General features: G+C 45.6%; 1 long non-coding RNA gene across 7 annotated transcripts in view; it reads right to left on the bottom strand.

Moving 5' to 3' along the window:
* The window catches only part of LOC122547713 (uncharacterized), a 46,270-nt gene that overhangs the window by 4,333 nt on the left and 17,986 nt on the right, over window positions 1-23,951 (bottom strand). For 3 of the 7 annotated variants that reach the window (XR_015758708.1, XR_015758711.1, XR_015758707.1), the window contains 4 exons: window positions 22,898-22,996; window positions 21,281-21,358; window positions 18,952-19,060; window positions 6,583-6,690 (listed from right to left, as the gene is read on the bottom strand). This is a non-coding gene — a long non-coding RNA (uncharacterized LOC122547713). The remainder of the gene's footprint in view (window positions 1-6,582; window positions 6,691-18,951; window positions 19,061-21,280; window positions 21,359-22,897; window positions 22,997-23,951) is intronic. The other 4 variants (XR_015758709.1, XR_015758710.1, XR_015758712.1 and 1 more) reach the window with 3 other exon arrangements.

The raw sequence follows: 23,951 nt of genomic DNA, 5'->3' as shown, positions 1-23,951 counted from the left end.
TTCAGAACAGACAATTCTAGTTTCTCTGGAATATTTTTCCCCTTTCTTCCCCCAAAGCTGTAACCCTCCAGCCCACTTACTCTCTCCCACCGTTCTGCCTCTGCTACCCCCTAATGTTTACCCTCCCCATTCTCATGGAGTTGCTGATAAACAGATCCATGCCACCACTTCCCGTCCCTGGTTAAACTCTGCACCCCTTCTGGGTTCACTTCCTTTCCCTCATTTGCTGCAAGTCAGTAATGTAACAGCAGAATGAAACAAAAGGAAACAGACAGGGAGGTGGCAGATCCTGGACAGAAGAGGAACCTTCCGGCTGGGATAGGGTGTCAGATTCTTCCTTGTTTCCCATTGGTCAATTCCTAGCATTACAATGAGTTGGGAATGGAAGTTGGTTCCACGTGGGTGTGATGGCACATTGACTCCCCCCCCCCCAACCGATCAATACTATAAGTAGATGCGTCCCTTCTCCAGCCAATCAGTGTGAAATGCTTTCCGCTAGTTACCCAAAACACATGCTCCAAAACTCGCCCACATTCCGTACATGTACAGTGCCGGGTTTCCCCACACATGTGTGGTCCCTGCCTCAGGGATTGTGGGAGTTGTTGTCCCCATGAAGCCTCTGGAAAGTGAATGAAAACTGTGGGCTGGAGGGTGTTGGATCCCCATTCAGACACACAGGACATGTGGGCTGTCACTGGGTTTTACTGAGACATCTGCTTAGACAACCCGAGTTCTGATGGAAGGAATATACATTCAGCCAATTGCAGGGTGGGGAGGTTAATAAGGGGCAGCAAACTTTATAAGAGGTGGCTCAGTGGCTAGCACTGCTGCCTCACAGCGTCAGAGAGCCGGGTTTGATTCCAGCCTTAGGTGACTGTGTGGAGTTTACGCATTCTCCCTCCGTCTGCGTAGGTTTCCTCTGGGTGCTCCGGTTTCTTTCCACAGTCCAAAGATGTGCAGGTTTGATGGATTGGCCATGCTAAATTGCCCACAGGGTCCACGCATGTGCCAGTTAGACAATTAACAACAGGAAATGCAGGGTTACAGGGAATGGATGGGTCTGAATGGGATGCTCACTATAGGGTTAGTGTGGACTCGATGGATGAATACCCTGTTTCTGCACTATAGGGACTCTATTCTATTCTCATGAAGAAGAATGTACCTATCTCAATGTGTTCTGAATCTGTGGAATTCCCTATTCAAAAGGCATTGGATGCCAGGGCAATGAGCAAACTTAATGAAAAGATACAGATGTTTAATTTGCAATGAGTTGAAGGGCGAGAGAGCGCAGGCGGGAAAATCCAGCTGAGAGCGAGGTGAGCTCAATCATCATGGTATTACATGGTGGAGCTGGTTCGAAGGGCTGCATTGACTCTCCTGTGACCAGTGCTTATCTTCTTACGGTAATAATTGGAAAGCTGAATCCAAAACTCACCAACTTCAGAAAATACAGGATACTCAGGTGGATTAGCGTTCCAAACTTAGATAGTGAGGAAGCGAGTAGGAGATAATCATTTTGCAATTTTAAACTGAGGGGAGACAGTGATTTATGGTGTTCGACTGTGTAGGTCATTCACAGCGTCCAGAATAGTCTATCCTATACTGTACTACAAAGCCAAGGTCTTTGACAATGAAACCCAAAACATCGCCTCCCCACGCAATCTGATAAAAGACTTGAGAAGTCTGGTTGAATTTAGAACACAAATGGAAAGCAGGAAGATTAAATCCAATCCCAAGATCCTGTGCTTAAACGAAGGAGACTACAATGGGATGAGGCAGGAGTTGGCTCATGTAGACTGGAAGCAAAGACTTTACAGTGGGACAGTTGACAGACAGTGGAAGAATATCAAAGCAATTTTTCAAAGTGCTCAGTAAAAACATATATCAGTGAAAAGGAAGGACTGTAGGAAAAGGAGTAATCTGCCATGGGTGGCGAAGGAAATAATGGAGTCTGTCAAATTGAAATAAGAACGCATACAAATTGGTAAAGACTAAGGAGAAACCAGGAGATTAGAAAAATTTCAAAGATTAACAGAAAGCTTGATTGGATTAGGGATAAAATGTAATGAGTAGCTATCTCCAGGGACAGTATAGCAGTTTACACTGCTGGAGGGGAACCTATTGTGTGGGGAACATATGGCCTCTGTAATTGTTGAAGCACTTAACTGTTACCATAGAGATAATCCTGATCAAGTTAAAAATCACAGCACACTCCAAAAACTTGTATTTCCAAATAAACCTGTTGGACTATAACCTGGTGTTGTGTGGTTTTTAACTTTGTCCATCCCACCCCAACCCTGGCTCCTCCACATCAGAATCCTGATAGACAGCCCCACTGAAACTGAACCGCCTGTCAGATACTTGAGGGAGCCAAAGGGGCGTGGGGTGTGTGGTTTAACCACAAAGTGCTGAACTGAACTAGACTTTTTAAACTGCTGTTGCCGTGGAGATAATCCTTAGAGATAGACTCTATTCAAAGTCAAACCACAAAGTTAGAAGAAAGGGAGCCGTACACCGGACAGGCGGGGAGTTACCTGATGCTGCCTGAAGGCATTTTGCACGTAAAATATCCAGGTAACTATCATGTCTCATCAATAAAGACTCAAAGAAGACCTCTCACAGTTCTGTGCCTCGTTATTCCTACCCAGCAGGGTGGGTTCAGGAATATGAGGACACAGCAGTCAGTCTTCACAGTGGAGGATACGAAGACCATGCCAGTAATTGATAAGGAGACTGAGGAAGGTGAGGACCTAGAAAGGACATTATCATGAAAGAGCTGGGCAAGCTAATGGAGCTAAAGGTAGACAAGTCTCCTTGCCCTGATGGAATACATCCCAAGATACCAACAGAGTTAGGGGGAGAAATAGCAAATGCACTTAGAGTCATAGAATCCTACAGCAGAGACAGGCACTTTGGCCCAAACTGGCCCATGCCGACCAGAATGTCCATCCACGCTAACCCCATTTCCATGCACTTGGCTCATCTGCTTTCCTATCCATGTATTTGTCCAAATGCCGTTTACATGTTGTTAACAGACCCACCTCAACCACTTCCACTGGCAGCTCATTCCATATACATACCACACTCTGTGTAGAACAGTTGCCCCTCAGCTTCCCTTTTATTCTTTCTCCTCTAACCTTAAACTGATGCCCTCCAGTCCTTAGTTCCCTGGGAAAAAGACTGAGTGCATTCACCTTACCCAGGCCTCTCATGATCTTATACACTTCTTTAATATATTCCCCCTCGGTTTCCTCTGCTCTAAACAAAAAAGTCCTCGCTTGTCCAACCTCTCTCTGTAACTCAGACCCCTGAGACCTGGCATCATCCTTGTAAATTTCTTCTGCACCTTTTCCAGTTTAATAACTGAAACCTACACTGCACTCATCACATTTCCCGTGTTTCCCCACGGTGCTGGAACCGACGTGACAACGCCAATGGATTACAATCCATGATCGATAATTCACTCCGTTACAACAATCCCATTTTCATAGCTTTTTCCATGATGCAGGAATCCTTTTGTCTTTCCGGTTTCCTGGTAAGTTGCCCTCATACAAAACCAATCTGTGGCTTAACTGTTCCTGGGAAATGTGCCATGATTTTTTAGACTTTCAAAAACCAATGAAATCTCTCTCCACTGCCACCACTCTAACACGGACTTTGCTGTCTCAGTACTTTTTCCAGCCACACTGACATTTGAAATATTCGTCCTCGGACAGAATGCACACCTTTCTATCCAGATGAAAAGGCCAATGATATTCAGATCGGCACGGATCCAGTAACAGGAAGTTCAATTTGAATTTCTCAACTGCAAATCCCCCCAACAGAGAAAACAGAAAGTGCTGGAGTTCCTCAGCAGGTCTGGCAGCATCTGAAATGGTGACAGATGCAGGAAACATTGCAGCTTTGAAGAAGTGTTTGGATGATCACACCAGGCACATGCGCTTGATGACCAATATGGAGAAGATGGAGGCATTGTATTCAACAGTTTTATACCAGAGACTGTGACCCCATTTTTTTCTGTGTTTCTCTAAGATTCCCTCTTGTGGGAAGCAGTGGAGAATGTAAATGATGTGTGACCTTCCTAGTGAGAGGATTCGAGTACCGGAGCAGGGATCCCTTTCTGGAAGGGCCTTGGTGAGACCACACCTGGAGTACTGTGTGTACCTTTGTTCCCCTTTCCCAAGGAGAGCGATCCTGGTTATTGAGAGGGAGTAAAGGAGGGTCACCAGCCTGAGTCCTGGGATGTGTAGATAGTTAAGGGCTGCAGATGCTAGAAGCCAGAGTTTATACAATGTTGATCTGGGGAAATGCAGCAGGTCAAGCAGCATCAGAAGGGCAGGAAAGCTGATGTTTTGGGTCAGGACAGTTTGTCAGTCCGGATGAATAGTCCTGATCCGAAACATCAACTTTCCAGCCCCATCGTATTCATGCTGGTCATCAAGTGCCTATTTATTCTAGTTCCACGTTCTGGCACTCAGCGTGTAACCGATATTGTAGTGCTTGGTGTGATCATCTTAACACTTCTGCAAGGCTGCAATGTTTCCAGCATCTGTCACCATTTCAGATGCTGACAGACTTGCTGAGGATGTCCAGCAATTTATGTTCTTATTGCAGATTTCCACCATTTTGCTGAAGCACATAGAGTCATAGACATGTATACAGCTCCATATTTTGTTGACTCACATTTCTGAGATGGCAGGACTGATGGCTGAAGAGGGACTCAATCCTCGTTTAATCCTCCTTTTCTTTGGCTTTCTGAGCTGCTGACTACATCACTAATATTCTACCTCCCATTCCCTGACCTGAATCTGACCCATCTAAGCCGACACTTTAGTTCCCAACCCCCTGCCAGACTAGTTAAAACCTCACCAATGGAACTGCAAAAGCCCCTATCAGATTTGTCTCAGCTCTGCCCAAGGATAACTAGTCAGGCTGGTATAGGTCCCACCTAATCCAAAACAGTCCCAGTGCCTGAGGAATCTAAACCCTTCTCTGGTACACCATTTCCCCAGCCACACATCCAGCTGATCTACCCTCTTATTCCTGCTCTCACTAGCACATGGCACTGGGAGTAAGTCTGACATTATTACATTTCAGGAGCTACATTTTAATGCATCTCTGCTCTCCCGATATCTAGCTTTCAGGCCCTCATCCCTCTGTTTAGCGATGTCGTTGGTATCTGTGTGTTCCACCACCACGGGCTGTTTAACCTCCAGCTCCAGAAAGTCCTGCAGCCGCTCCATGATATCGCGGATCCAAGCTTTATGGAGGTAACATACCATCCTGGATTCACATCTATGGTCACAGCAGTGCCCGCCCTAACCCTGAGCATTGAATCCCCTGTCAATATAGCCGTGTTCCCTCTCTTTCCTCCCGCTCTGTGCAGCGGAGCTCTTTGTGGTAGCATGACCCTGGCTGTTGCTGATTTCCCGAGAAGCTACCCCACCCATTCCCGCCCTTACAGAATCCAAAGCGGGATACAGTATCTGTATGAGAAGGGGATGACCAATGGGGACTCCTGCACTCCCTTCCTGAGCCTTTTACTTGATCTGATGATCACCCATTCCCTTTCTGCCTGTGTAGCCCTCACCTGCAGTGTGGCTAACTCACTAAACGTGCTGTCCATAACATTCTCAGATGCTCTACAGTGAGTCCACTCACAGCTCCAGGTCTGAAAAGCAGTTTCCCAGTAACTGCAGATGGACACACTTGCAGCACACATAGCCGTCAGGCACACTGGAATGTCCCTTATTTCCCACATGTACAAGAGGACCACACCACGGGTCTGAGGTGCCCTATCACAACATCTCTCTACATTCATCTCGTTACTCCCATTAAGAAAATTTAAATGAGTGAGCAACCTTTCTTCACTTCAAACATGTACATTATAATAAAAAAAAAATCTTTACTTCAGCAGATATGTCATACTTTAAAAACTTAAATACTCCGCAGGTATCACTGAGAAATTGACTGTTCCCATTGGGACCACGTGAATTACTGAATGGCCTGAACTAAACCGGAGTTTCAGCTTCACCTTCTCCCAGTCTCACCTCCCTCTGTTTACACCCAACTCCAAAACACACTCATTGAGCCAAGCAGCACTCTCAGTACAGCCTTGTCATTTTCATTGTCTGCTCACACCTACACTGCCCTCAGCCTCCTGTACTGTTCCAATGCATCTCAATGGGAGCTCAGGAACAGCATCTCATCTTTCAGTTCAGCCCTTTGTAACCCCAGAGTCAACATGGACTTCAGCAGTTTCTGGATGAACAGACAGTTGTCAGAATCTGGAACGTTCCACCTGAAATGGTGCTGGAATTTGAGTCCATAAGGAAATGCAATGAGAAGCTTGCAGGGAATTGGAAGTAGGGAGTTTACAGGTTAACATCATGAAGTGGGTGATTGGGACTAAATCTGGCATTTGGATAAATCTGTGCTCTCTCTCAGGCCAATACCTCCTTCCACAGCTGCAGGGCCAAGAATTGAACACATACCCAAAGGGTGATCTGACCATGAACTTGAACATCTTTCTGCTTTTTGCTTGACAAAACTATTGGTGATATTTTCCCAGACTGAACAAACCTTTCTCGTTCCACAGTTAAATGCCAATGATGTTCAGATCCTGATGACTCCGCTGACTGTAGAAACTTGTTTTTGAGATTCCAGTCCCAATTATTCTCAATTAATATCCTATAAAATGAATTCGCAAAACAAAGCTCACAATTAGTGCAAGGTGAATAGTGAAGGCGAACACTTCTCTTGGTATGTGTTTGATGTGTAAACGCTCCTCTTTAAATCGCCCCGCCCCCCCAAAAGAGGACATGTGCATGCGCCTTGCTGTACCTTGCCCCAAATATAGATGGCGGCCTTAACCCAGGACCTCTCACTGCCTGAGGACCTCTCACTGCCTGAGGCCCACAGCTGTTTTCCCCTTTGCTGCAAACGTGGGACCAAGAGTTTCTAATTCAGATTAACGACCTGCACAGAGTATGACCAAACCCTCCCAGACTACACGGATACATCTCATCCAGTTTCTGTGCCACTCTCCCCTTTCCACCTCCTGCAAGCACCAAGGGTCATCACGGGTTCTGTGACCCTTCAGCAGAACCGAAGACAGCTGGGAAAAGTAGAATCCCTATAGTGTGGAAACAGGCTCTTTGGCCCAACAATTCCACACCCACCTTCCGAAGTTCATCCCACCCAGACCCATTCCCCTCCCTATTACTCTCCATTTCCCCGGACTAATGCACATCCTGAACACTACGGCAAATTTATCTGGGCCAATTCACCGGACCTGCACATCTTTGGACTGCAGGAGATAGGGGTTAAAGAGTAAATAATAGGTGGGGACAGAGCGCAAAGAGAGACAGGAACATTTGGAAAGACAAAGGAGTGAATAACGATCTGGTGGGAGGGTGGAAAGCTGTTAGTGGAGGAGACAGGAACCTGATAGCATCTGAGTGGCGGTGGTGGAAATGGTGACTGATGAGTTACATTGTGGCTGCAAAAAGGTCCCGGAGCTTCAAGTTGCCTGTCACTTTAACACACAAGACTGTTCCCTGTCCAACATCTCTGTCTCATGCTTACTGCAGTGTTCCAGTGAAGCTTGATACAAGCTGGCAGAACACTCCAGAACATACCAAATGGTCTCCTATTTCAAGGACTGCAATTTCCCCTCCCATGTGGTCAACAATGCCCTCCAGTGTATCTCCTCCCCTTCCCACACCACTGCCCTTGAACCCCACCCTTCCAACCCCAACAAGGATGGGATCCCCCCACTCCTCACCTTCCACCCAGATACAACACATCATCCTCTGCCATTTCCACCACCTACAATCAGACCCCACCAGAGATATATTTCCCTCCCCTCCTCTCCCCTTTCAGCATTCCATAGAGACCATTCCCTCTGTGACTTCCTCGTTAGGTCCACGCTCCCCACCAACCCATCCTCCACTCCCAGCACCTTCGCTTGCCACTGCAAGTAGTGTAAAACCTGTGCCCACACCTCCCCCTCACCTCAATCCAAGGCACCAAAGGATCCTCCCACATCCAGCAGAGAATTCCCTGCCCACCCAAACACCTCAACTATTGTGTCCTTTGCTCTCAACGTGGTCTCCTCTACACTGGGGAGTCAGGACGCCAACTTGTGGAATATTTCAGGGAATATTTCTGGGACACATGCACCAACCAACCCCACCGCCTTATGGCCGACCACTTCAGCAACATCCCCTCTGCCGCCACGCTGCCAAGGACATGCAAGTCCTGGGTGTCCTCCATCCCCAAATCCAAGCCACCCGACGCCTGGAGGAAGAACACCTCATCTTCCACCTTGGAACCTTTCAACCACACGGCATCACGGTTTCCTCATCTCCTCTCCCCCACCTTATCACAGATTCAACCCTCCAACTCGGCACTGGCCTCCTGAACTGTCCCACCTGTCCATCTTCCTTCCCAATTATCCATTTCACCCTCTCACCACTACCCCATCTACATCTAAATAGTCTCTTCGTAGCTCCCTTCCCCCCAACCCCAAACACCCCTCCCTATTTATCTCTTAGCCCTCTTCCCCCAACTCCCACATTTCTGATGAAGTGCTTACATGCCCAATATGTCAATTCTCCTGCTCCTTGGATGCTGCCTGACCTGCTGTACTTTTCCAGCGCCACAAGCTGGAAGAACAACACCTCATCTCCCAATCGGGGACCCTACAATCCTCTGGCTTCAACATCAAATTTAATAATTTTAGGTCCTGAACTCTCCCACGTCCTAGTGTCTTTGCCCCTTACCCCACTCACCAGGCCTTGTTATTACATAGCCTGGCATTACACACTACCTATGGTTCGCCACTAACAGTCTCCATAAACAGCTATTCACCCTCCCCCTCAGATCGTTATCCACTCTTTTTGTCCAACTGCTCTTATCTCTCTCTTTGGACTCTATTCCCCCCCTATCATTTACTCCTTAACCCCTACCTTCTGCATAAAAACCAACATTTTTTCTCAGTAGCATCAGTTCCTGAGGATGTGTCACCGAATCCAAAATGCGAACCAATTTCACTTTACAGATGCTGCCAGATCTGCTGAGCTTTTCCAGTACTTTCAGTTGTTGTGTGTGATTTACAGCATCCACAGTTCTTTCAATTTACCCGGAGTATCTAATTCAGGTCTAGCAGACTGAAACAGTGTTTATCAACCCTCCCAGTCCACACTAACTCCATCTCTCTCCCAGTCTCTGCTGTCTCTCCCACTCCCTTCACACTCACTGAGTCCCCCCTCACAGTGACACTGCGCCTGCAAAGCTGATGGTCATGTGTTGGCCTGCTGGACCCACCCCTCATTCACTCCCATTGGCCGGAGGACCACGCCGACTCTCCTATGGGTCAATCAGCCAGGCCCCATTGTGACCTTAGTGGTGGGATCCTCCCAGGTGCATCAGAGGCTGAGGGGTGACCTCATAGAGGTTTATAAAATCAGGAGGGGCATGGTAGGATAAATAGACAAGGTCGTTTCCCTGGGGTGGGGGAGTCCAGAATGAGAGGGCATAGGTTTAACATGAGAGGGGAAGAATTTAAAATGGATCAGAGGGGCAATTTTTTTTCCCACCGAGGTTGGTGCATGTATGGAATCTTCTGTCGGGAAGTGGAGGATGTTGGTACAATTATATCATTTGGCATCTGGATGGGTATATGAATAGGAAGGGTGTAGAGTGATATGTGCCAAGTGTTGGCAAATGGGACTTAGATTAGGTAGGGATATCTGGTCAGCATGGACCAGTTTAACCAAAGGGTGTATTTTCATGCTGTAATCTCTACAGCTCTGCCCTGTGATGAGCTTCATCATTCACAGTGAATGAGGCAGTATCACAGAGCACAGGGGCTGGGAGCTATTCAGCCCATTGGGGCTGTACTCTCTCCCTCTGGAGATGGTACCAGTCAGTTCCAACTCACCTCCCATTTGGACATAGCCTTCCAAATCCTTCCTTAAAAAGTTAAATTTCAAATTTGTTTTGACAATAGCTACTGAATCTGCATTCAGCTGTCTTTCAAACTGTTCCAGATGCTCAGAACTTAGTGAGTAAAATAATCTTCACATTTTTAACCTGCATTATTTGCCAGTTACCTGAAAGTAGTTACTAAAAATTGTGACGTTAAAAATTGGAAGGATGTTGTGAAACTTGAAAGGGTTCAGAAAAGATTTACAAGTTACCAGGATTGGAGGATTTGAGCTCAGCTGGGGGTTGAATTGATTTTGAATAGACTGGGGCTATTTTCCCTGGAGCTTCGGAAGCTGAGAGGTGAGCTTATAGAGGTATATAAAATCATGAGGGGCATGGATAGGATAAATAGACAAAGTCTCTTCCCTGGGGTGGTGGATCCCAGCACTAGAGGGCATAGGTTTAGGGTGAGAGGGGAAAGACTTTAAAGAGACTTGTGGGGCAACCTTTTCACAGAGGATGGTACGTGTATGGAATGAGCTGCCAGAGGAAGTGGTGGAGGTTGGACGAATGCAACATTTATAAGGCATCTTGATGGGTATATGAATAGGAAGGATATGGGCCGGGTGCAGGCAGGTGGGACTACATTGCTTTGGGATATCTGGTCAGCATGTACTGGTTGAACCGAACGGTCTCTGCTTCTGTGTTGTACATCTATGACTCTTTGATCTTCCAGCCAATTTTGTATCCAAATAGCTAGTTCCGCCTGTATTCTATGGTGTTGAACTTGCTGACCAATCTGTTCTGTGGAACCTTGTGTCTTTCTCAAGTCCAAGTTAATGATTTCAATGCACAAAGCCATGCTGACTCTCCCTAATCTTTTCTTGCCTTTCCAATGACATGTAAATTCTGTCCCTGAGAATCCCTTCCAACAACTTGCCTGCCACTGACTTCAGGCTCACCGGTCTATCGTTCCCTGGCTTTTCCTTACTACCTTTCTCAAATAATGATTTGGAGATGCCGATGTTGGACTGGGGTGTACAAAGTTAGAAATCACACAACACCAGGTTATAGTCCAACTGGTTTAATTGGAAGCACACTTCCAATTAAACCTGTTTGACTATAACCTGGTGTGTGATTTTTAACTTTCTCAAATAATGGCACCCATCTTCCAGCACCTTGTCTGTGGCAATCGATGATACAAATATCTCAGCGAGGGGCCCAGCAATCACTTCCCTGGCTTCCCACAAAGTTCTGGGACACACCTGCTCAGATTCCTGGGAGTTATCACCTTTCTGCTTTTTAAGACATCCAGTACCTCCTCCACTGTAATATGAACAATTGCCAAGTTATCACTATTTATTTCTCCAAACTCTCTAGCTTCCATATCATGTTTCAGTAAAAACTGATGTGAAATACTTACAGAATCTCTCCCACTGCCTGCGGTTCCATAGACAGCCTTACTGATTTTTGAGGGTTGCTATTCTCTGCCTGGTTACTCTTTTGTCCATAGTATATTTGTCGAATCTCTTTGGATTCTCCTGAAACCAATTTCCCAAGCTATCTCATGTCCTTTTTTTGCTCTCCTGGTTTCCCGAGAGTATACTCCTCTAGGGAGTCACACAAACACAGCTCTCCATACCTGCCATATCCCTCCTTCATTTTCTTGACCAGAGTCTCAATTTCTCTAGTCATGCAGCATTCTCTACACCTACCAGCCTTGGCCTTAACAGGAAAATACTGTGTCTGTACTCACATTATCACAGGTCTATGGAGGCATTGGCAGATGTGGACATCAAAACAATCAATCATTCTCAGTAAAAAGGTACTGTTGAAAAAGCTAAGAGCCCAAAGGTAGATGGGTCTCCTGGCCCTGATAGAATGCATCCCAGAGATGGCGGGGGAAAATAGCAAATGCTCTTGTGATTATTCACTAAAATTTGTTCGACTCTGGGACAGTTCCAACAGATTGGCAAGCTGCAAACGTGATGCCACTTATTCTAAAAAAATGCTTAGGGTGCTGGTGAGGCCACACCTGGAGTACTGTGTACAGGTTTGGTCTCCTTACTTCTGCAAGGATGTACTGGCACTGGAGGGAGTGCAGATGAGGGTCACTAGTTTGGGCCTGGAGTTGAGAGGGTTAGTGTATGTGGAGAGATTTAGGACCGAGTTCAGGAGGAACTTCTGAGCTAAAGGGTTGTGAATCTGTGGAATTTGCTGCTGAGTAAAGCAGCTGAGGCTTTCATCTTGAATGTCTTTAAGGCAAAAGGTAGATTTCTGAACAGGAAAGCAATTAAGGGTTACAAGTAAGAGCAGGAAAGTGGAGCTGAGGCCATGAAAAGATCGGCCCTGGTCTTATTGAATGGCAGAGCAGGCTTGAGGGGTCAGATTTCTTACTCCTGCTCCTCTTCCTTATGTTAAGTTCCCCCTTTCCAGCCATCCCTTTCCCTGGAAATAACCTCCCGCAAACAAATTTTGCAAGTTCTTACCTTGTGCCATCGAAATTGTCCAATTTAGAAGCTTACCTATTAGATCTGGTCTATTATTTTCTGTAACTATTTTAAAGCTAGTAGAATTATCAGAGAATCCAGACAGCGTGGAAGCGGGCCATTCAGCCCATCACATCCACACTGAACATCAGAGCCTTCTACCCTACCCCTATAACATTGCAATTCCAATGAGCAATCCACCTGGCCAGCACATCCCTGAACACTATGGGCAATTCAGCCTGGATAACCCACCCATCCTACACATCTTTGGACTGTGGGAGGAAACCAGAGCAACCAGACGAAACCCAAGCAGACAACCACAACAAGGTGATCATCCCTTTCTTATTTCCCAGTTCCATCCAAATAACTTCACTGGAAATACTCCCAATAATATCCTCCCTGAGCACAACCATAAAGGTATCCCTAATCCAAAATGCCATTCTGCCTCCTCTCGTCCCTCTTTCTATCCTTCCCATTGCATCTATACCCATCCATCACTGAGCCACGTTTCTGTAATATCCATGATATCCCAGTCCCATGTTCAAAACCAAATCCTCAGCTCATCTGCCTTCCCTGTCGTGCCTCTTGCACTGAAATAAATGCAGTGAAACTGCTCTGTCCCACCTCGTTCTGTGCCTTGCCCTTGCCTGACTTGACTGTCTAACTTCTCAACTGTACCAGCCTCAGACATACCTCTTCTCTCACTATCTCTTTAGGTTTACCCCCCACTCCCTCACTGGTTTAATGCCTCCTGAGTAGCACTAGCAAATCTCCCTGCCTGGATATTAGACACCTTCCAATTCAGGTACAATCCATCCTTCTTATGCACGTCAATTCTACCCCAGCAGAGATTCCAATGATCCAAACATAGCAATCCTTCTCCCTGCACCAGATCCTTAGCCATACATTCATCTGCTCTATCCTGCTGTTCCTACTCTCACTAGCATGCGGCACAAAGAGTAATCCAGATATTACTACCCATGAAGACCTACTTTTTATCCTCCAGGATAATTTGCTATATTCTCTCGTCAGGACCTCATCCTTTCCTCTTCCGATGTCATTGGTACTAATGTACAATGAGCTCCCACTGATCATACTTCCTTTTGAGAATACTCTGCTCCCTCTCCGAGACATCCTTGTCCCTGGCACCAGGGGGGTACCACCCATTCTGATGTCTCACTGTCAGCTGCAGAAACGGCAGTCTGTGCCCTATACCAGAGAATCCCCTATCACCATCGATCACCAGGAACCTCATATACCTCACATTACATTGGAGCCAATCTCTGTACCAGTACCTTGCTTGTCAGTGCGATATGCCCCTGAGAGTGTGACCTCCGACGCTTTCCGAAACAGTGTACTTGTTTGAGATCAATCAGCTGGGCCCCATTGTGAGGTAAGTGGTGGGATCCTCTCTCTCTCTGCCCTGTGATGAGCTTCATCATTCACAGTGAATGGGACAGTATCACAGAGCACAGGGGCTGGGGGCTATTCAGCCCATTGGGACTGTACTCTCTCCCTCTGGAGATGCTGCAAATCTGTCCCAACTCCCCTCTCACTTGCCCAAAGCCCACTAAGTCCTTCCTTAAAAAGTAAAATTATAAATCTGTTTGAGAACACCTGCTGAATCTGTGTCCAGCTGCCGTTCAGCCTATTACAGGTGTGCAGAACTTACTGAGTGAAATAATGTTCCCATTTTCACTCTATTATTTGCCAGTTACCTGAAAGTAGTTACGAAAAATTGTGATCGTGCTAACAATTCCTCTCTCTCTGCAAATTAATTGTTTGGAAACAAATCTGCACCTGGTCCAAATCACTGCTTAACCGTCTCAGCTCCAAGGACAATTATCTGTGCTTCTGCTAGCTCTCCACAAAAGAGGAACGCATCTTAATTTATTAGTGTCATAGAGATGGACAGCACAGAAACAGACCTTCGGTCCAATTCATTCATGCCGACTCGGAATCCTAAACTACTGGAGTCCCATTTGCCAGCTATTGGGCCCTATCCCTCAAAACCCATGCCATTCATGGATGCCTTTCAAATGTTGTAATTGTATCAGTCTCCACTACTTCATCTGGCAGCTCATTCCACACACACACCACACTCAGCTTGAAAACGCTGCCCCTTAGATCCCTTTTAAATCTTTGCCCTCTCAATTTAAGCCCATGTGCTCTTGTTTTGGACCCACCTCACCTGGGGGGGGGAACTCCCTGGCTGTTCACCGTATCCATGCCCCTCATGATTTATAAATCTCCATAAAGTCACCTCTGTCTTTGACTCTCCAGGGAAATTACCCCCAGACTCTCCCTGTAACCCAAATCCTCCAACCCTGGCAAAGTCTTTGTCAATCTTGTCTGAACTCTTTCAAGATTCAGAACATCCTTCCCAGAACAGGGGATTTTGAACTTAAAACAGAATTCCTGAAATGGCTTAATCAATGTCCTGTCCAGCCACAATATGATGTCCCAGCTTCTGTATTCAATGCATCGACCAATAAATATAAGCGTACCAAACACCACCTTCACTAGTCTGCCTATCTGCGACTCTATTTTCAACGAACAATGAATCTGAACTCCATGGTCTCTTTGTTCAGCAACACTGCGAAGGACTTTACCATTAAGTGTAGAAGTCCTGCCCTGATTTGCCTTTCCAAAGTACAATAGCTCACATTTATCTAAATTGAACTCAGACTGCCATTTTTCGTTCCAATGGCCCATCTGAACAAGATCCTGTTGTATTCTGAACTAACTTTCTACACTGCCCACTACACCACCAATTTTAGTGCCTTCTGACCATATCTCATATATTCACATCCAAGTCATTTATTGAAGGCCCCAATATCCATTGCTGCAGCACACTGCTGCTCACAGGCCTCCAGTCCACAAAACAACCCTACATCACCACTCTCTGTCTCCTACCTTCAAGCCAGTTTTGTATCTAAATGGCTCGTTCTCCCAGCATTCCATGTTATCTAACCTTGCTAACCAGTCTGCTTTGTGGAACCTTGTTCAATGCCCATGGAGACAACGTTCACAGGCTGCCATCAATCATCTTTGTCACTTCTTCAAGAAAAAAAATAACACTCAAGTTAGTGAGACACGATTTTGCACAAACAAAGCCACTTTAACTCTCCCTAATCATTTCCAAATACACGTATATCCTGTCCTTTAGAATCCCTTCCAACAACTTGCCTGCCACTGACTTCAGGCTCACTGTTCTCTTGTTCCATGGCCTCTCCTTACCACCTTTTTAAAAATAATGGCATCTCACCTGTCGCTATCAATGATACAAATATCTCAGGAGAGGCCCAACAATCTTAATGGAGGACAGAGGGGGTTAGGGAGGATATTCTAGAGGTTTGTGTCCTTGGCAGCTCCAATCGTGGAGTGATGTAGGTGGGGAATAGCTGTCAACGGAGACAATTAGTGGTTAATCGTGGGTAGTGTGTAATGGCAGGCAATGTGGTAACAATGTGTGTGAGTTAAGGGTTGGAGTGTGGGGTTCAAGGGCAGTGGTGTCGGAAGTGGAGGAGATACACTGGAGGGCATTGGGGTTGACCACATGAGGGGGGAAATTGCAGTCCTTGAAATATGGTCCATTTGGTATGTTCTGGAGTGTTCTGCCAGCTTGCATCAAGCTTCACTGGAACACTGCACCTAAGCATGAGACAGATGTTGGACAGGGAACACGCTCGCGTGTTAAAGTGGCAGGCAACCGGGAGCTCAGGGTCTTTTTTGGCCTGAGAGGGAGCACAGATTGATCCAAATTGCACTTCATTTCTTTGTAGGAACTGTCAGATTTAGTCCCAATCACCCAATTCATAATGTTAACCTGTAAACTCCTTATGGACTCAAATCCTAGCACCTTTTCAGGTGGAATGTTCCAGATTCTGATAACTCTGTTCATTGAGAAAAATGATCCCTTTTAAATCTTTTCCCTCTCGTCTTAAGCCTGTGTCCTCTAGTTCTGAACCCACAGAACCCAGGAAAAAGTCCCTGACTGCTCACCTTATCCAGGTCCATCATGATTTTATAAACATTTATAAGGTCACCTCTCAGTCTCTAACTCTCCAGGGAAAATAGTCCCAGCCTATTCAGCATTTCCCAATAGCTCAACCCGTCCAACCCTGGCAAAGTCCTTGCAAACCTTTTCTGAAACCTTTGAAGTTTCACAACATCATTCCGAGAACAGGGAGATTGGAACTGAAAACAGAATCCCAGAAGAGCATTAATCAATGTCCTGTACAACCACAATATGACGTCACAACAGCTGCATTCAATGCATTGACCAATAATGGGGAGTGTACCAAACACTGCATTCACTCCCCCGCCTACCTGTGACTCGACTTCCAAGGAACTGTGAACCTGCACTCCAACGTCTCTTTGTTCAGCAACACTCCCCAGGACTTTACCATTAAGTGTACAGGTCCTGCCCTGATTTGCCTTTCCGAAATCCAACAGCTCACATTTGTCTAAATTGAACTCCATCTGCCATTCCTTGCGTCATTGGCCCATCTGATCAAGATCCTGTTGAATTCTGAACTAACCTTCTTCACTGTCCACTACACCTCCAATTTTGGTGTCTTCTGTAAACCTACTGACCATACCTTACACATTCACATCCAAGTCAATTACTTAAGGACCCAATATCGATCCTTGCAACACACTGCTGCTCACAGGCCTCCAGTCCGCAAAGCAACCCTCCATCACCACCCTCTGTATCCTACCTTCAAGCCAGTTTTGTGTCCAAATGGCTTGCTCTCCCTGCATTCCATGTTATCTAACCCTGCTAACCAGTCTGCTTTGTGGAACCTTGTTGAATGTCCACATAAACAACATTCACTGCCAGGCTTAATCAATTTTCTTTGTCACTTCAAAACATTCAGTCAAGTTAGTGAGACATGATTGTGGCTTTGTACGTGCACATCGACACTCCCTAATCATTCCTTATGTTTCCAAATAGATGGATATCCTGTCCCTCAGAAATCCTTCCAACAAGTTGCCTGCCACTGACTTCAGGCTCACTGTTCTCTTGTTCCATGGCCTCTCCTTACCACCTTTTTAAAATAATGGCACCTCACCTGTCGCTATCAACGATACAAATACCTCAGGAGAGGCCCAACAATCACTTCTAGATTTCCAGAAAGTTTTGGGATACACCTGATCAGGTTCCAGGGCTTTATCAACCTTGATGTGATTTAAGACATCCAGTACCACCTCCTCTGTAACATGGACACTTTTCAAGTTATCTCTGTTTATTTCTCCAAACTCCCGAGCTTCCATATCCTTCTCCAGTAAAAAATGGCAAGAAATAATTGCATATCTTTCCCACCTCCTGTGGTTCCATAGACAGCCTTGTTGATCTTTAAGGGGTCCTATTCTCTGGTCCAGTTAATCTTTTGTCTGTGATATATTTGTTTAATCTCTTTGGATTCTACTTAAACCAGTGCCTGAAGCTATTTCATGTCTTCTTTTTGCTCTCTTGATTTCCTTCAAGTATAAAAGCGTGATCCTGTATTCCCAATTCCTCTGCCTCTGCAATATCTGCTCCCAGGAGGAGCAATTCCACCCCAGGACATCCCAGAAAGGCCTCCTACTTCAAGGACCACAATTTCCCTCTCACTTGATCAACAATGTCCTCCAATGCATACCCTCCACTTCCCGCACCTCACCTTTATCCCACCACTTCAACCACAATAAGATTATAACCTTGCAGTCTTCATCTTCCACTCCACTAATCTCCAGATACAGTGCATTAACCTCTGTTATTTCTGCTACCTAAAGTCGGATCCCACCACCACAGACATATTTCCCTCTCCATCCCTATCTGCGTTCCATGGAGACCATTCCCTCGGCAACACCCTTGTTAGGCCCACCCCCTCCCACCAACTCATGCTCCACACACTTGACCCTCCCTTGCCGTCACGGGAGATGTAAAACATGCAGCCACACCTCCCTCTGACCTCTGTCCAAGACACGAAAAGGATCTTTTCACATCAGGCAGAGATTTCTCCGCACATCCCAAAACCTCATCTACTGCATCTGGACACACTGGGAAATTTAACATGGTTCATCCAACTAACCTACACATCTTTGGACTGTGGGAGCAAACTGGAACACCCGAAGGAAACCCTCACAGACACTGGGGAGAACGTGCCAACTCCAACACAGAGTCGCCAGAGGCTGGAATCAAACCCAGGTCTCTGGTGCTGAGGAAGCAGCGCTAACCACTAAGCCACAATACTGTGGGATCTTTGGTGCTGATGTGCTGCCCCACTGATACCTCGGTCACTCACCCTGCCTCATTTCCTAAGAGGCAGCGATGACGGAGTGAAATTATTGCTAGACAATTAATCCAGAGACCCAGATAACGTTCTGGGGACCTGGGTTTGAATCCCATCACAGCAGATTTTGGAACGTGAATTCAATAAATATCTGGAAAAATTAATTTTGTGACGACAATGTTGGGAATTGTTGGGAAATCCCATCTGGTTCACTCATGACCTTTAGGGAAGGAAAATGCCATCCTTACCAGTTCTGGTCTGCATGTGACTCCAGACCTATAGCAACGTGGTTGATTCTTAACTGCCCTCTGGTTAAACAAAGCAATAAATGCTGGCCAAGCCAGTGACAGCCTCATCCTGTGAATGAATAAAGAAAACAGGTCAGGTTTTGTTCCTTCTCTAGTAGGTACATCCTACAAACTGAATCTGAAACGTTCTCGTACACACTGAACAAATACCTTTCCATCCAAACCCTTAACACTACAGCACTCCAAGGCTATGTTGGTAAAGTTAAAACACCTTATCATTGCATCCATATTATTCTTACAGATAACTGAGGTCTCCTGGTAAAATTGTGTCTCAATTCCCCGCTGACTATTGGGAGAGAGTCTATAATACAATCCCAGTAAGACGGTCATCCCTTTCTTATTTCTCAGTCCCACCCAAGTAACTTGTCTGGATGTACTCCCAGGAATATCCTCCCGAAGCCCAGCTGTAATGTTATCCCTAATCAAAGACGCCACTCCCCCTGAACAGTTGCCCCCTTTCTATCGCATCTACACCCTGGAATATTAAGCTGCTAGTCCTATCCATCCCCGAGTGATGCCTCTGTAATTGCTATAATATCCCAGTGCCATGTTCAAAACCATACCCTGAGCCCATCTGCCTGACCTGTCAGGCATCTTGCACTGAAATAAATGCAGTGTAACTGGTCCGTCCCACTTTATTCTGTGGCTTGCTCTTGCCTGCCTTGACAGTCTAATCTGAACAGTACCAGCCTCGGACATACCTCTTTTCTCACTATCTCTTTAGGTTTACCCCAACTCCCTCACTGGTTTAATGCCTCCCGAGTGGAACTAGCAAATCTCCCTGCTCATCAGGACCCCATGCTTTCCCCTTCCTATGCCATTGGTACCAATGTACAATGTCCTCCCACTGGCTATTCTCCCCTTTGAGAATATTCTGCTCCCTCTGTGAGACATCCTTGACCCTAGCATCAGGGAGGCACCATCCCATTCTGATGTCTCACTGTCAGCTGCAGAAATGGCAGACTGTGCCCCTGACTAGAGTGTCCCCTAACACCATCGTTTGCGTGGAACTAGGTATACCTTACATTATGTTAGAGCCAGTCTCAGTTGCAGTAACTTGGCAGTCAGTGCTATATTCCCCTGAAAGTCTATTACCCCCTACATTTTCCAAAACAGTACACTTGTTTGAGCTGGGGATAACCACTGGATATTCCTGCAGTACTAGCCTACCCCTCCTAGTTTTCCTAGAGGTAACCCATCTACCTGACTGTATCTGCAGTATCCTGCAATCCTGAGACTGCCACCTATCACACCCCCCGGCTCCTGTCAATTCCTCACTGCCTTTAATCAGTCCTCCACCAATCCATGTGATCTGATAGGATTTGCAAACACACTTCCTGCAGACACAATCATCAGGATCATTGAAACTCTCTCTAATCTCCAACATCCGACAGGAACAGCACACCACTCTACAACAGGCCATCTCTCCGCCTTAACAATCTACAGACCAAGACAAAGGCACAGTCTTACTGCTCGAAAAATACTGCCCGAGAATAACTTAATGCTTACGCTTTATATTTTAAACATTTAAACAACAGACCGAAAGACATAAAAAAGAAACCCTCCCCTTTCTCACTATTAATATAATAAAACCATCTAAAATTGATGTTTCAAGAGACTGAAACCCACTGAGCTGATCCGGCTGTGAGCAGCTCAGAGAGCGAGGTCTCTCGGAGGGCAGCTGTGAAATGTCACTGTTTGTTTCTCTTTTCTCCAAGCTGCATTTCCGAGCGGTTTATACATTCACAACCAGTCAGCTGGGAGAGGTCACTGCTCGGTTTTATTCACTGGAGGTTGCCTTTGCTGCCCAGACCAGTATTTATTGGCCACCGTTATGTGTCTTGGAGAAAGTGGTGGTGAACGGCCTCCCTGAAATGCTGCAGTCCATGTACACCACAGTGATGTTTGGACAACAATCCCCCACTAGACTCACATCCCTCCCTGCCTCTGTAATCCCTCTCCAGCTTCAGAAATTGCATGTGTGTAATTTTACCTCAAATTGTACACGGAGAATGATGGAGCTTTTTTAAAAATAATACATTGCTAAAAACGGAGGCAATGGCCAGATGATATTCTTGCTAGACGAGTAATATGAGCAATCTTCCGAGGATTACGGTTAGATGGTAGCATCATGGCTGATGGTGGCATCAGATATCAATAAAATCTCGAATGAAAAGGCTCATGATGACCATGAAACTATTGTCGACTGTTAGGAAAAAACCCATCTGGTTCACTAATGCCCTTTAGGGAAGGAAACTGTCATCCTCACCCGGTCTGGCCAACATGTGACTCCAGACCCACAGCAATGTGGTTAACTCCCAACTGCCCTCAGGGTAAAAATCCACATCTGAGTGAATAAACAAAAAGAGATTTATATTTAAATCGCAGAGGAAAGCTTTTTTAAAAACAAAATTGTGTTTTCAAACTTTAAAAAAAATCACCTTGGTCAGATGGCACTATAGACGCCGCAATAATCAGGGAGAATATAAGGAACAGCGCCAGAGCCAGAGACCCGGGTTCAATTCCCGCCTCAGGCGACTGACTGTGTGGAGTTTGCACATTCTCCCCGTGACTGCGTGGGTTTCCTCCGGGTGCTCCGGTTTCCTCCCACAATCCAAAAAAGTGCAGGTTAGGTGAATTGGCCACGCTAAATTGCCCGTAGTGTTAGGTAAGGGGTAAATGTAGGAGAATGGGTCTGGGTGGGTTACGCTTCGGCGGGTCGGTGTGGACTTGTTGGGCCGAAGGGCCTGTTTCCACACTGTAGGTAATCTAATTCTAATTCAAAATATACAGAGAGATCTCCGATATACAGTCACAACAATAAGGTTATAGTAGTAGGTGATAACGATAGTGTGAAAGGTTTGGTTGGTAAAGAATGTGTTAAATGAGTTCAAGAAATGTTCTTTATCAATATTTAAATGTTCCTATCAGGAAGCAAGCAACACCTGACCTTTTCTTGTCTGATCAGACAGGGCAAGTGACGGAAGTGATAGGACGGGAACAGTTTGGGTGAGAGGTAATTGTGGGCACCATGGAGAAATATTTGTATAATCAATAACTACAGGTGAGCTGCCTGATGACTGGAGAGTGGCTAATGTTGTACCTTTGTTAAAGATGGGGTATAAGGAGCAGCCTAGGAACTGTAGACCTCAGTGGTGGGTAAGCCGTTGGAGGCGATTCAGAAGGATAGGATTTGCATGTATTTGGAGAGTTAAGGAATGATTAGGGACACTCAACATGGTTACTTAACAGGGTGTCTCACAGACTTGATTGAGATTTTTAAGGTAGTCACCAAGAAGATCGATGAGGGCAGAGTGGCAGACATTGTTTATTTGGACTTTAGTAAAGCCTTTAAAAAGGTTGTGCAGGGGAGACGAAGTTGTAAAGTTCGATCCCATGGGATTCAGCAAGAGCTTGCCAACTGGATACAAAATTAGCTTAACAATAGGAGACAGTAATAGTGGAGGGTTGTTTTTCACACTGGAGGCCCGTGACCAGCAGTGTTCTCCAGGAATCGGTGCTGGGTCCATTTTTGTTTGTCATGTGTGTAGATGGTTTGAATTAGAATATACAAGGCATGGTTTGTTTGTGGGTTACATCAAAAACTGTTAAGGTAGACAGTAACAAAAGGTTATCCACGAATACAGAGGGATCCTGATCAATTGGGTGAATGGGCTGAATTGTGGCAGATGGAATTTAATTTGAATAAATGCAAGATATTTTATTTTAATAAAACAAACATCTCCTTTAGCCTCATTAATTAATTACACTAATTAAAAATAAGGCCTTGAGTAGTGATGTGGAACAAAGAGACCGAGGGGTTCAGGTCTTTGCAATTTGTGTCACATGTAGACAGGGTGGTTAAGTGAGTTTTTAGCACGCTTACCTTCATTGCTCAGACCTTTAGGTATAGGAGTTGGGACACTGTCATGAGGTTATACATGATGTTGGTGAGGCCTCTTCACTGTGTTCAGTTCTGGTCCCCCTGTTAGAGAAAGGATGTCATTAAATTGGAGAAGGTTCAGAAGATGTTTCCCAGGATGTTGCCATGAATGGAGGGATTGTTTTAGAAGGAGAGGATGGATAGGCTGGGATGTCTGTCACTGGAGAGCAGGAGGTTGAGGGGTGACCTTATTAGAGGTTTATAAAATCATGGAGTGTGTAGATAAGATGAATGGCTGCATTGGAGGGGGATTCAAGACACCGGTGCATACAGTTTGAGAAGAGATGACAAAGATTTTAAAAAGACATGGGTTTTTCTATCTTTGCACTTATGGGTCGAACTTCCAGAGGAAGTGGTAGCTGTGAATACAATTACATACTTAAAAGATATTTGGATAAGTACATAAATAGGAAATATTTGGAGGGATATAGGCCAAGCAGAGGCAGGTGTCATTAGTTTAGGTGGAATTATAGTCGACATGGATTGGTTAGACCACAGGGTCCATTTCCATGATATATAACTTTGAAACTCTAACTCTCGGTGTCTTCGTGTTCACAACTTTCCCTATCACTGTCACCTCATGAAGCTTCACAACTCTTCCTTATCTCTGCTATCATAAGCATCTCTGTAACATCCTCCAATCACACAATCCTCCCTATCTCTGTAATCTTGATCCCCACAAATCTCTCTGCTAAGTGCCTTTCTGTAATTCCAGTCTTGAGGATAGCCCATTTTTAACTCAGATTTCTGCACCCTGAGCCTCCAGAATTTCCTACTAAACCTCTCTGCTCATTTGCCTCCCCAAAACATTAACCAATCATCTATCATCTATTCTAATATCAAAAAGGTATTAGATGATCGCAGCGGGCATGTGTCCTTGATGACCAATATGGATAAGATGGGGGCATTGTGTTCAACAGTTTAATACCAGAGACTCTGACCCCATTTTATTCCGTGTTTCTCAGTGATTCCCTCTTTTTGAAGCAGACATGAGTGA

This window comes from Chiloscyllium plagiosum, unplaced genomic scaffold (genome assembly GCF_037043375.1).
Source record: "Chiloscyllium plagiosum isolate Xiang-an unplaced genomic scaffold, Cpla_swu_hap1 HiC_scaffold_11, whole genome shotgun sequence".
NCBI classification, from domain to species: Eukaryota; Metazoa; Chordata; class Chondrichthyes; order Orectolobiformes; family Hemiscylliidae; genus Chiloscyllium; species Chiloscyllium plagiosum.
This window is presented reverse-complemented; position numbering and strand designations above follow the sequence as displayed.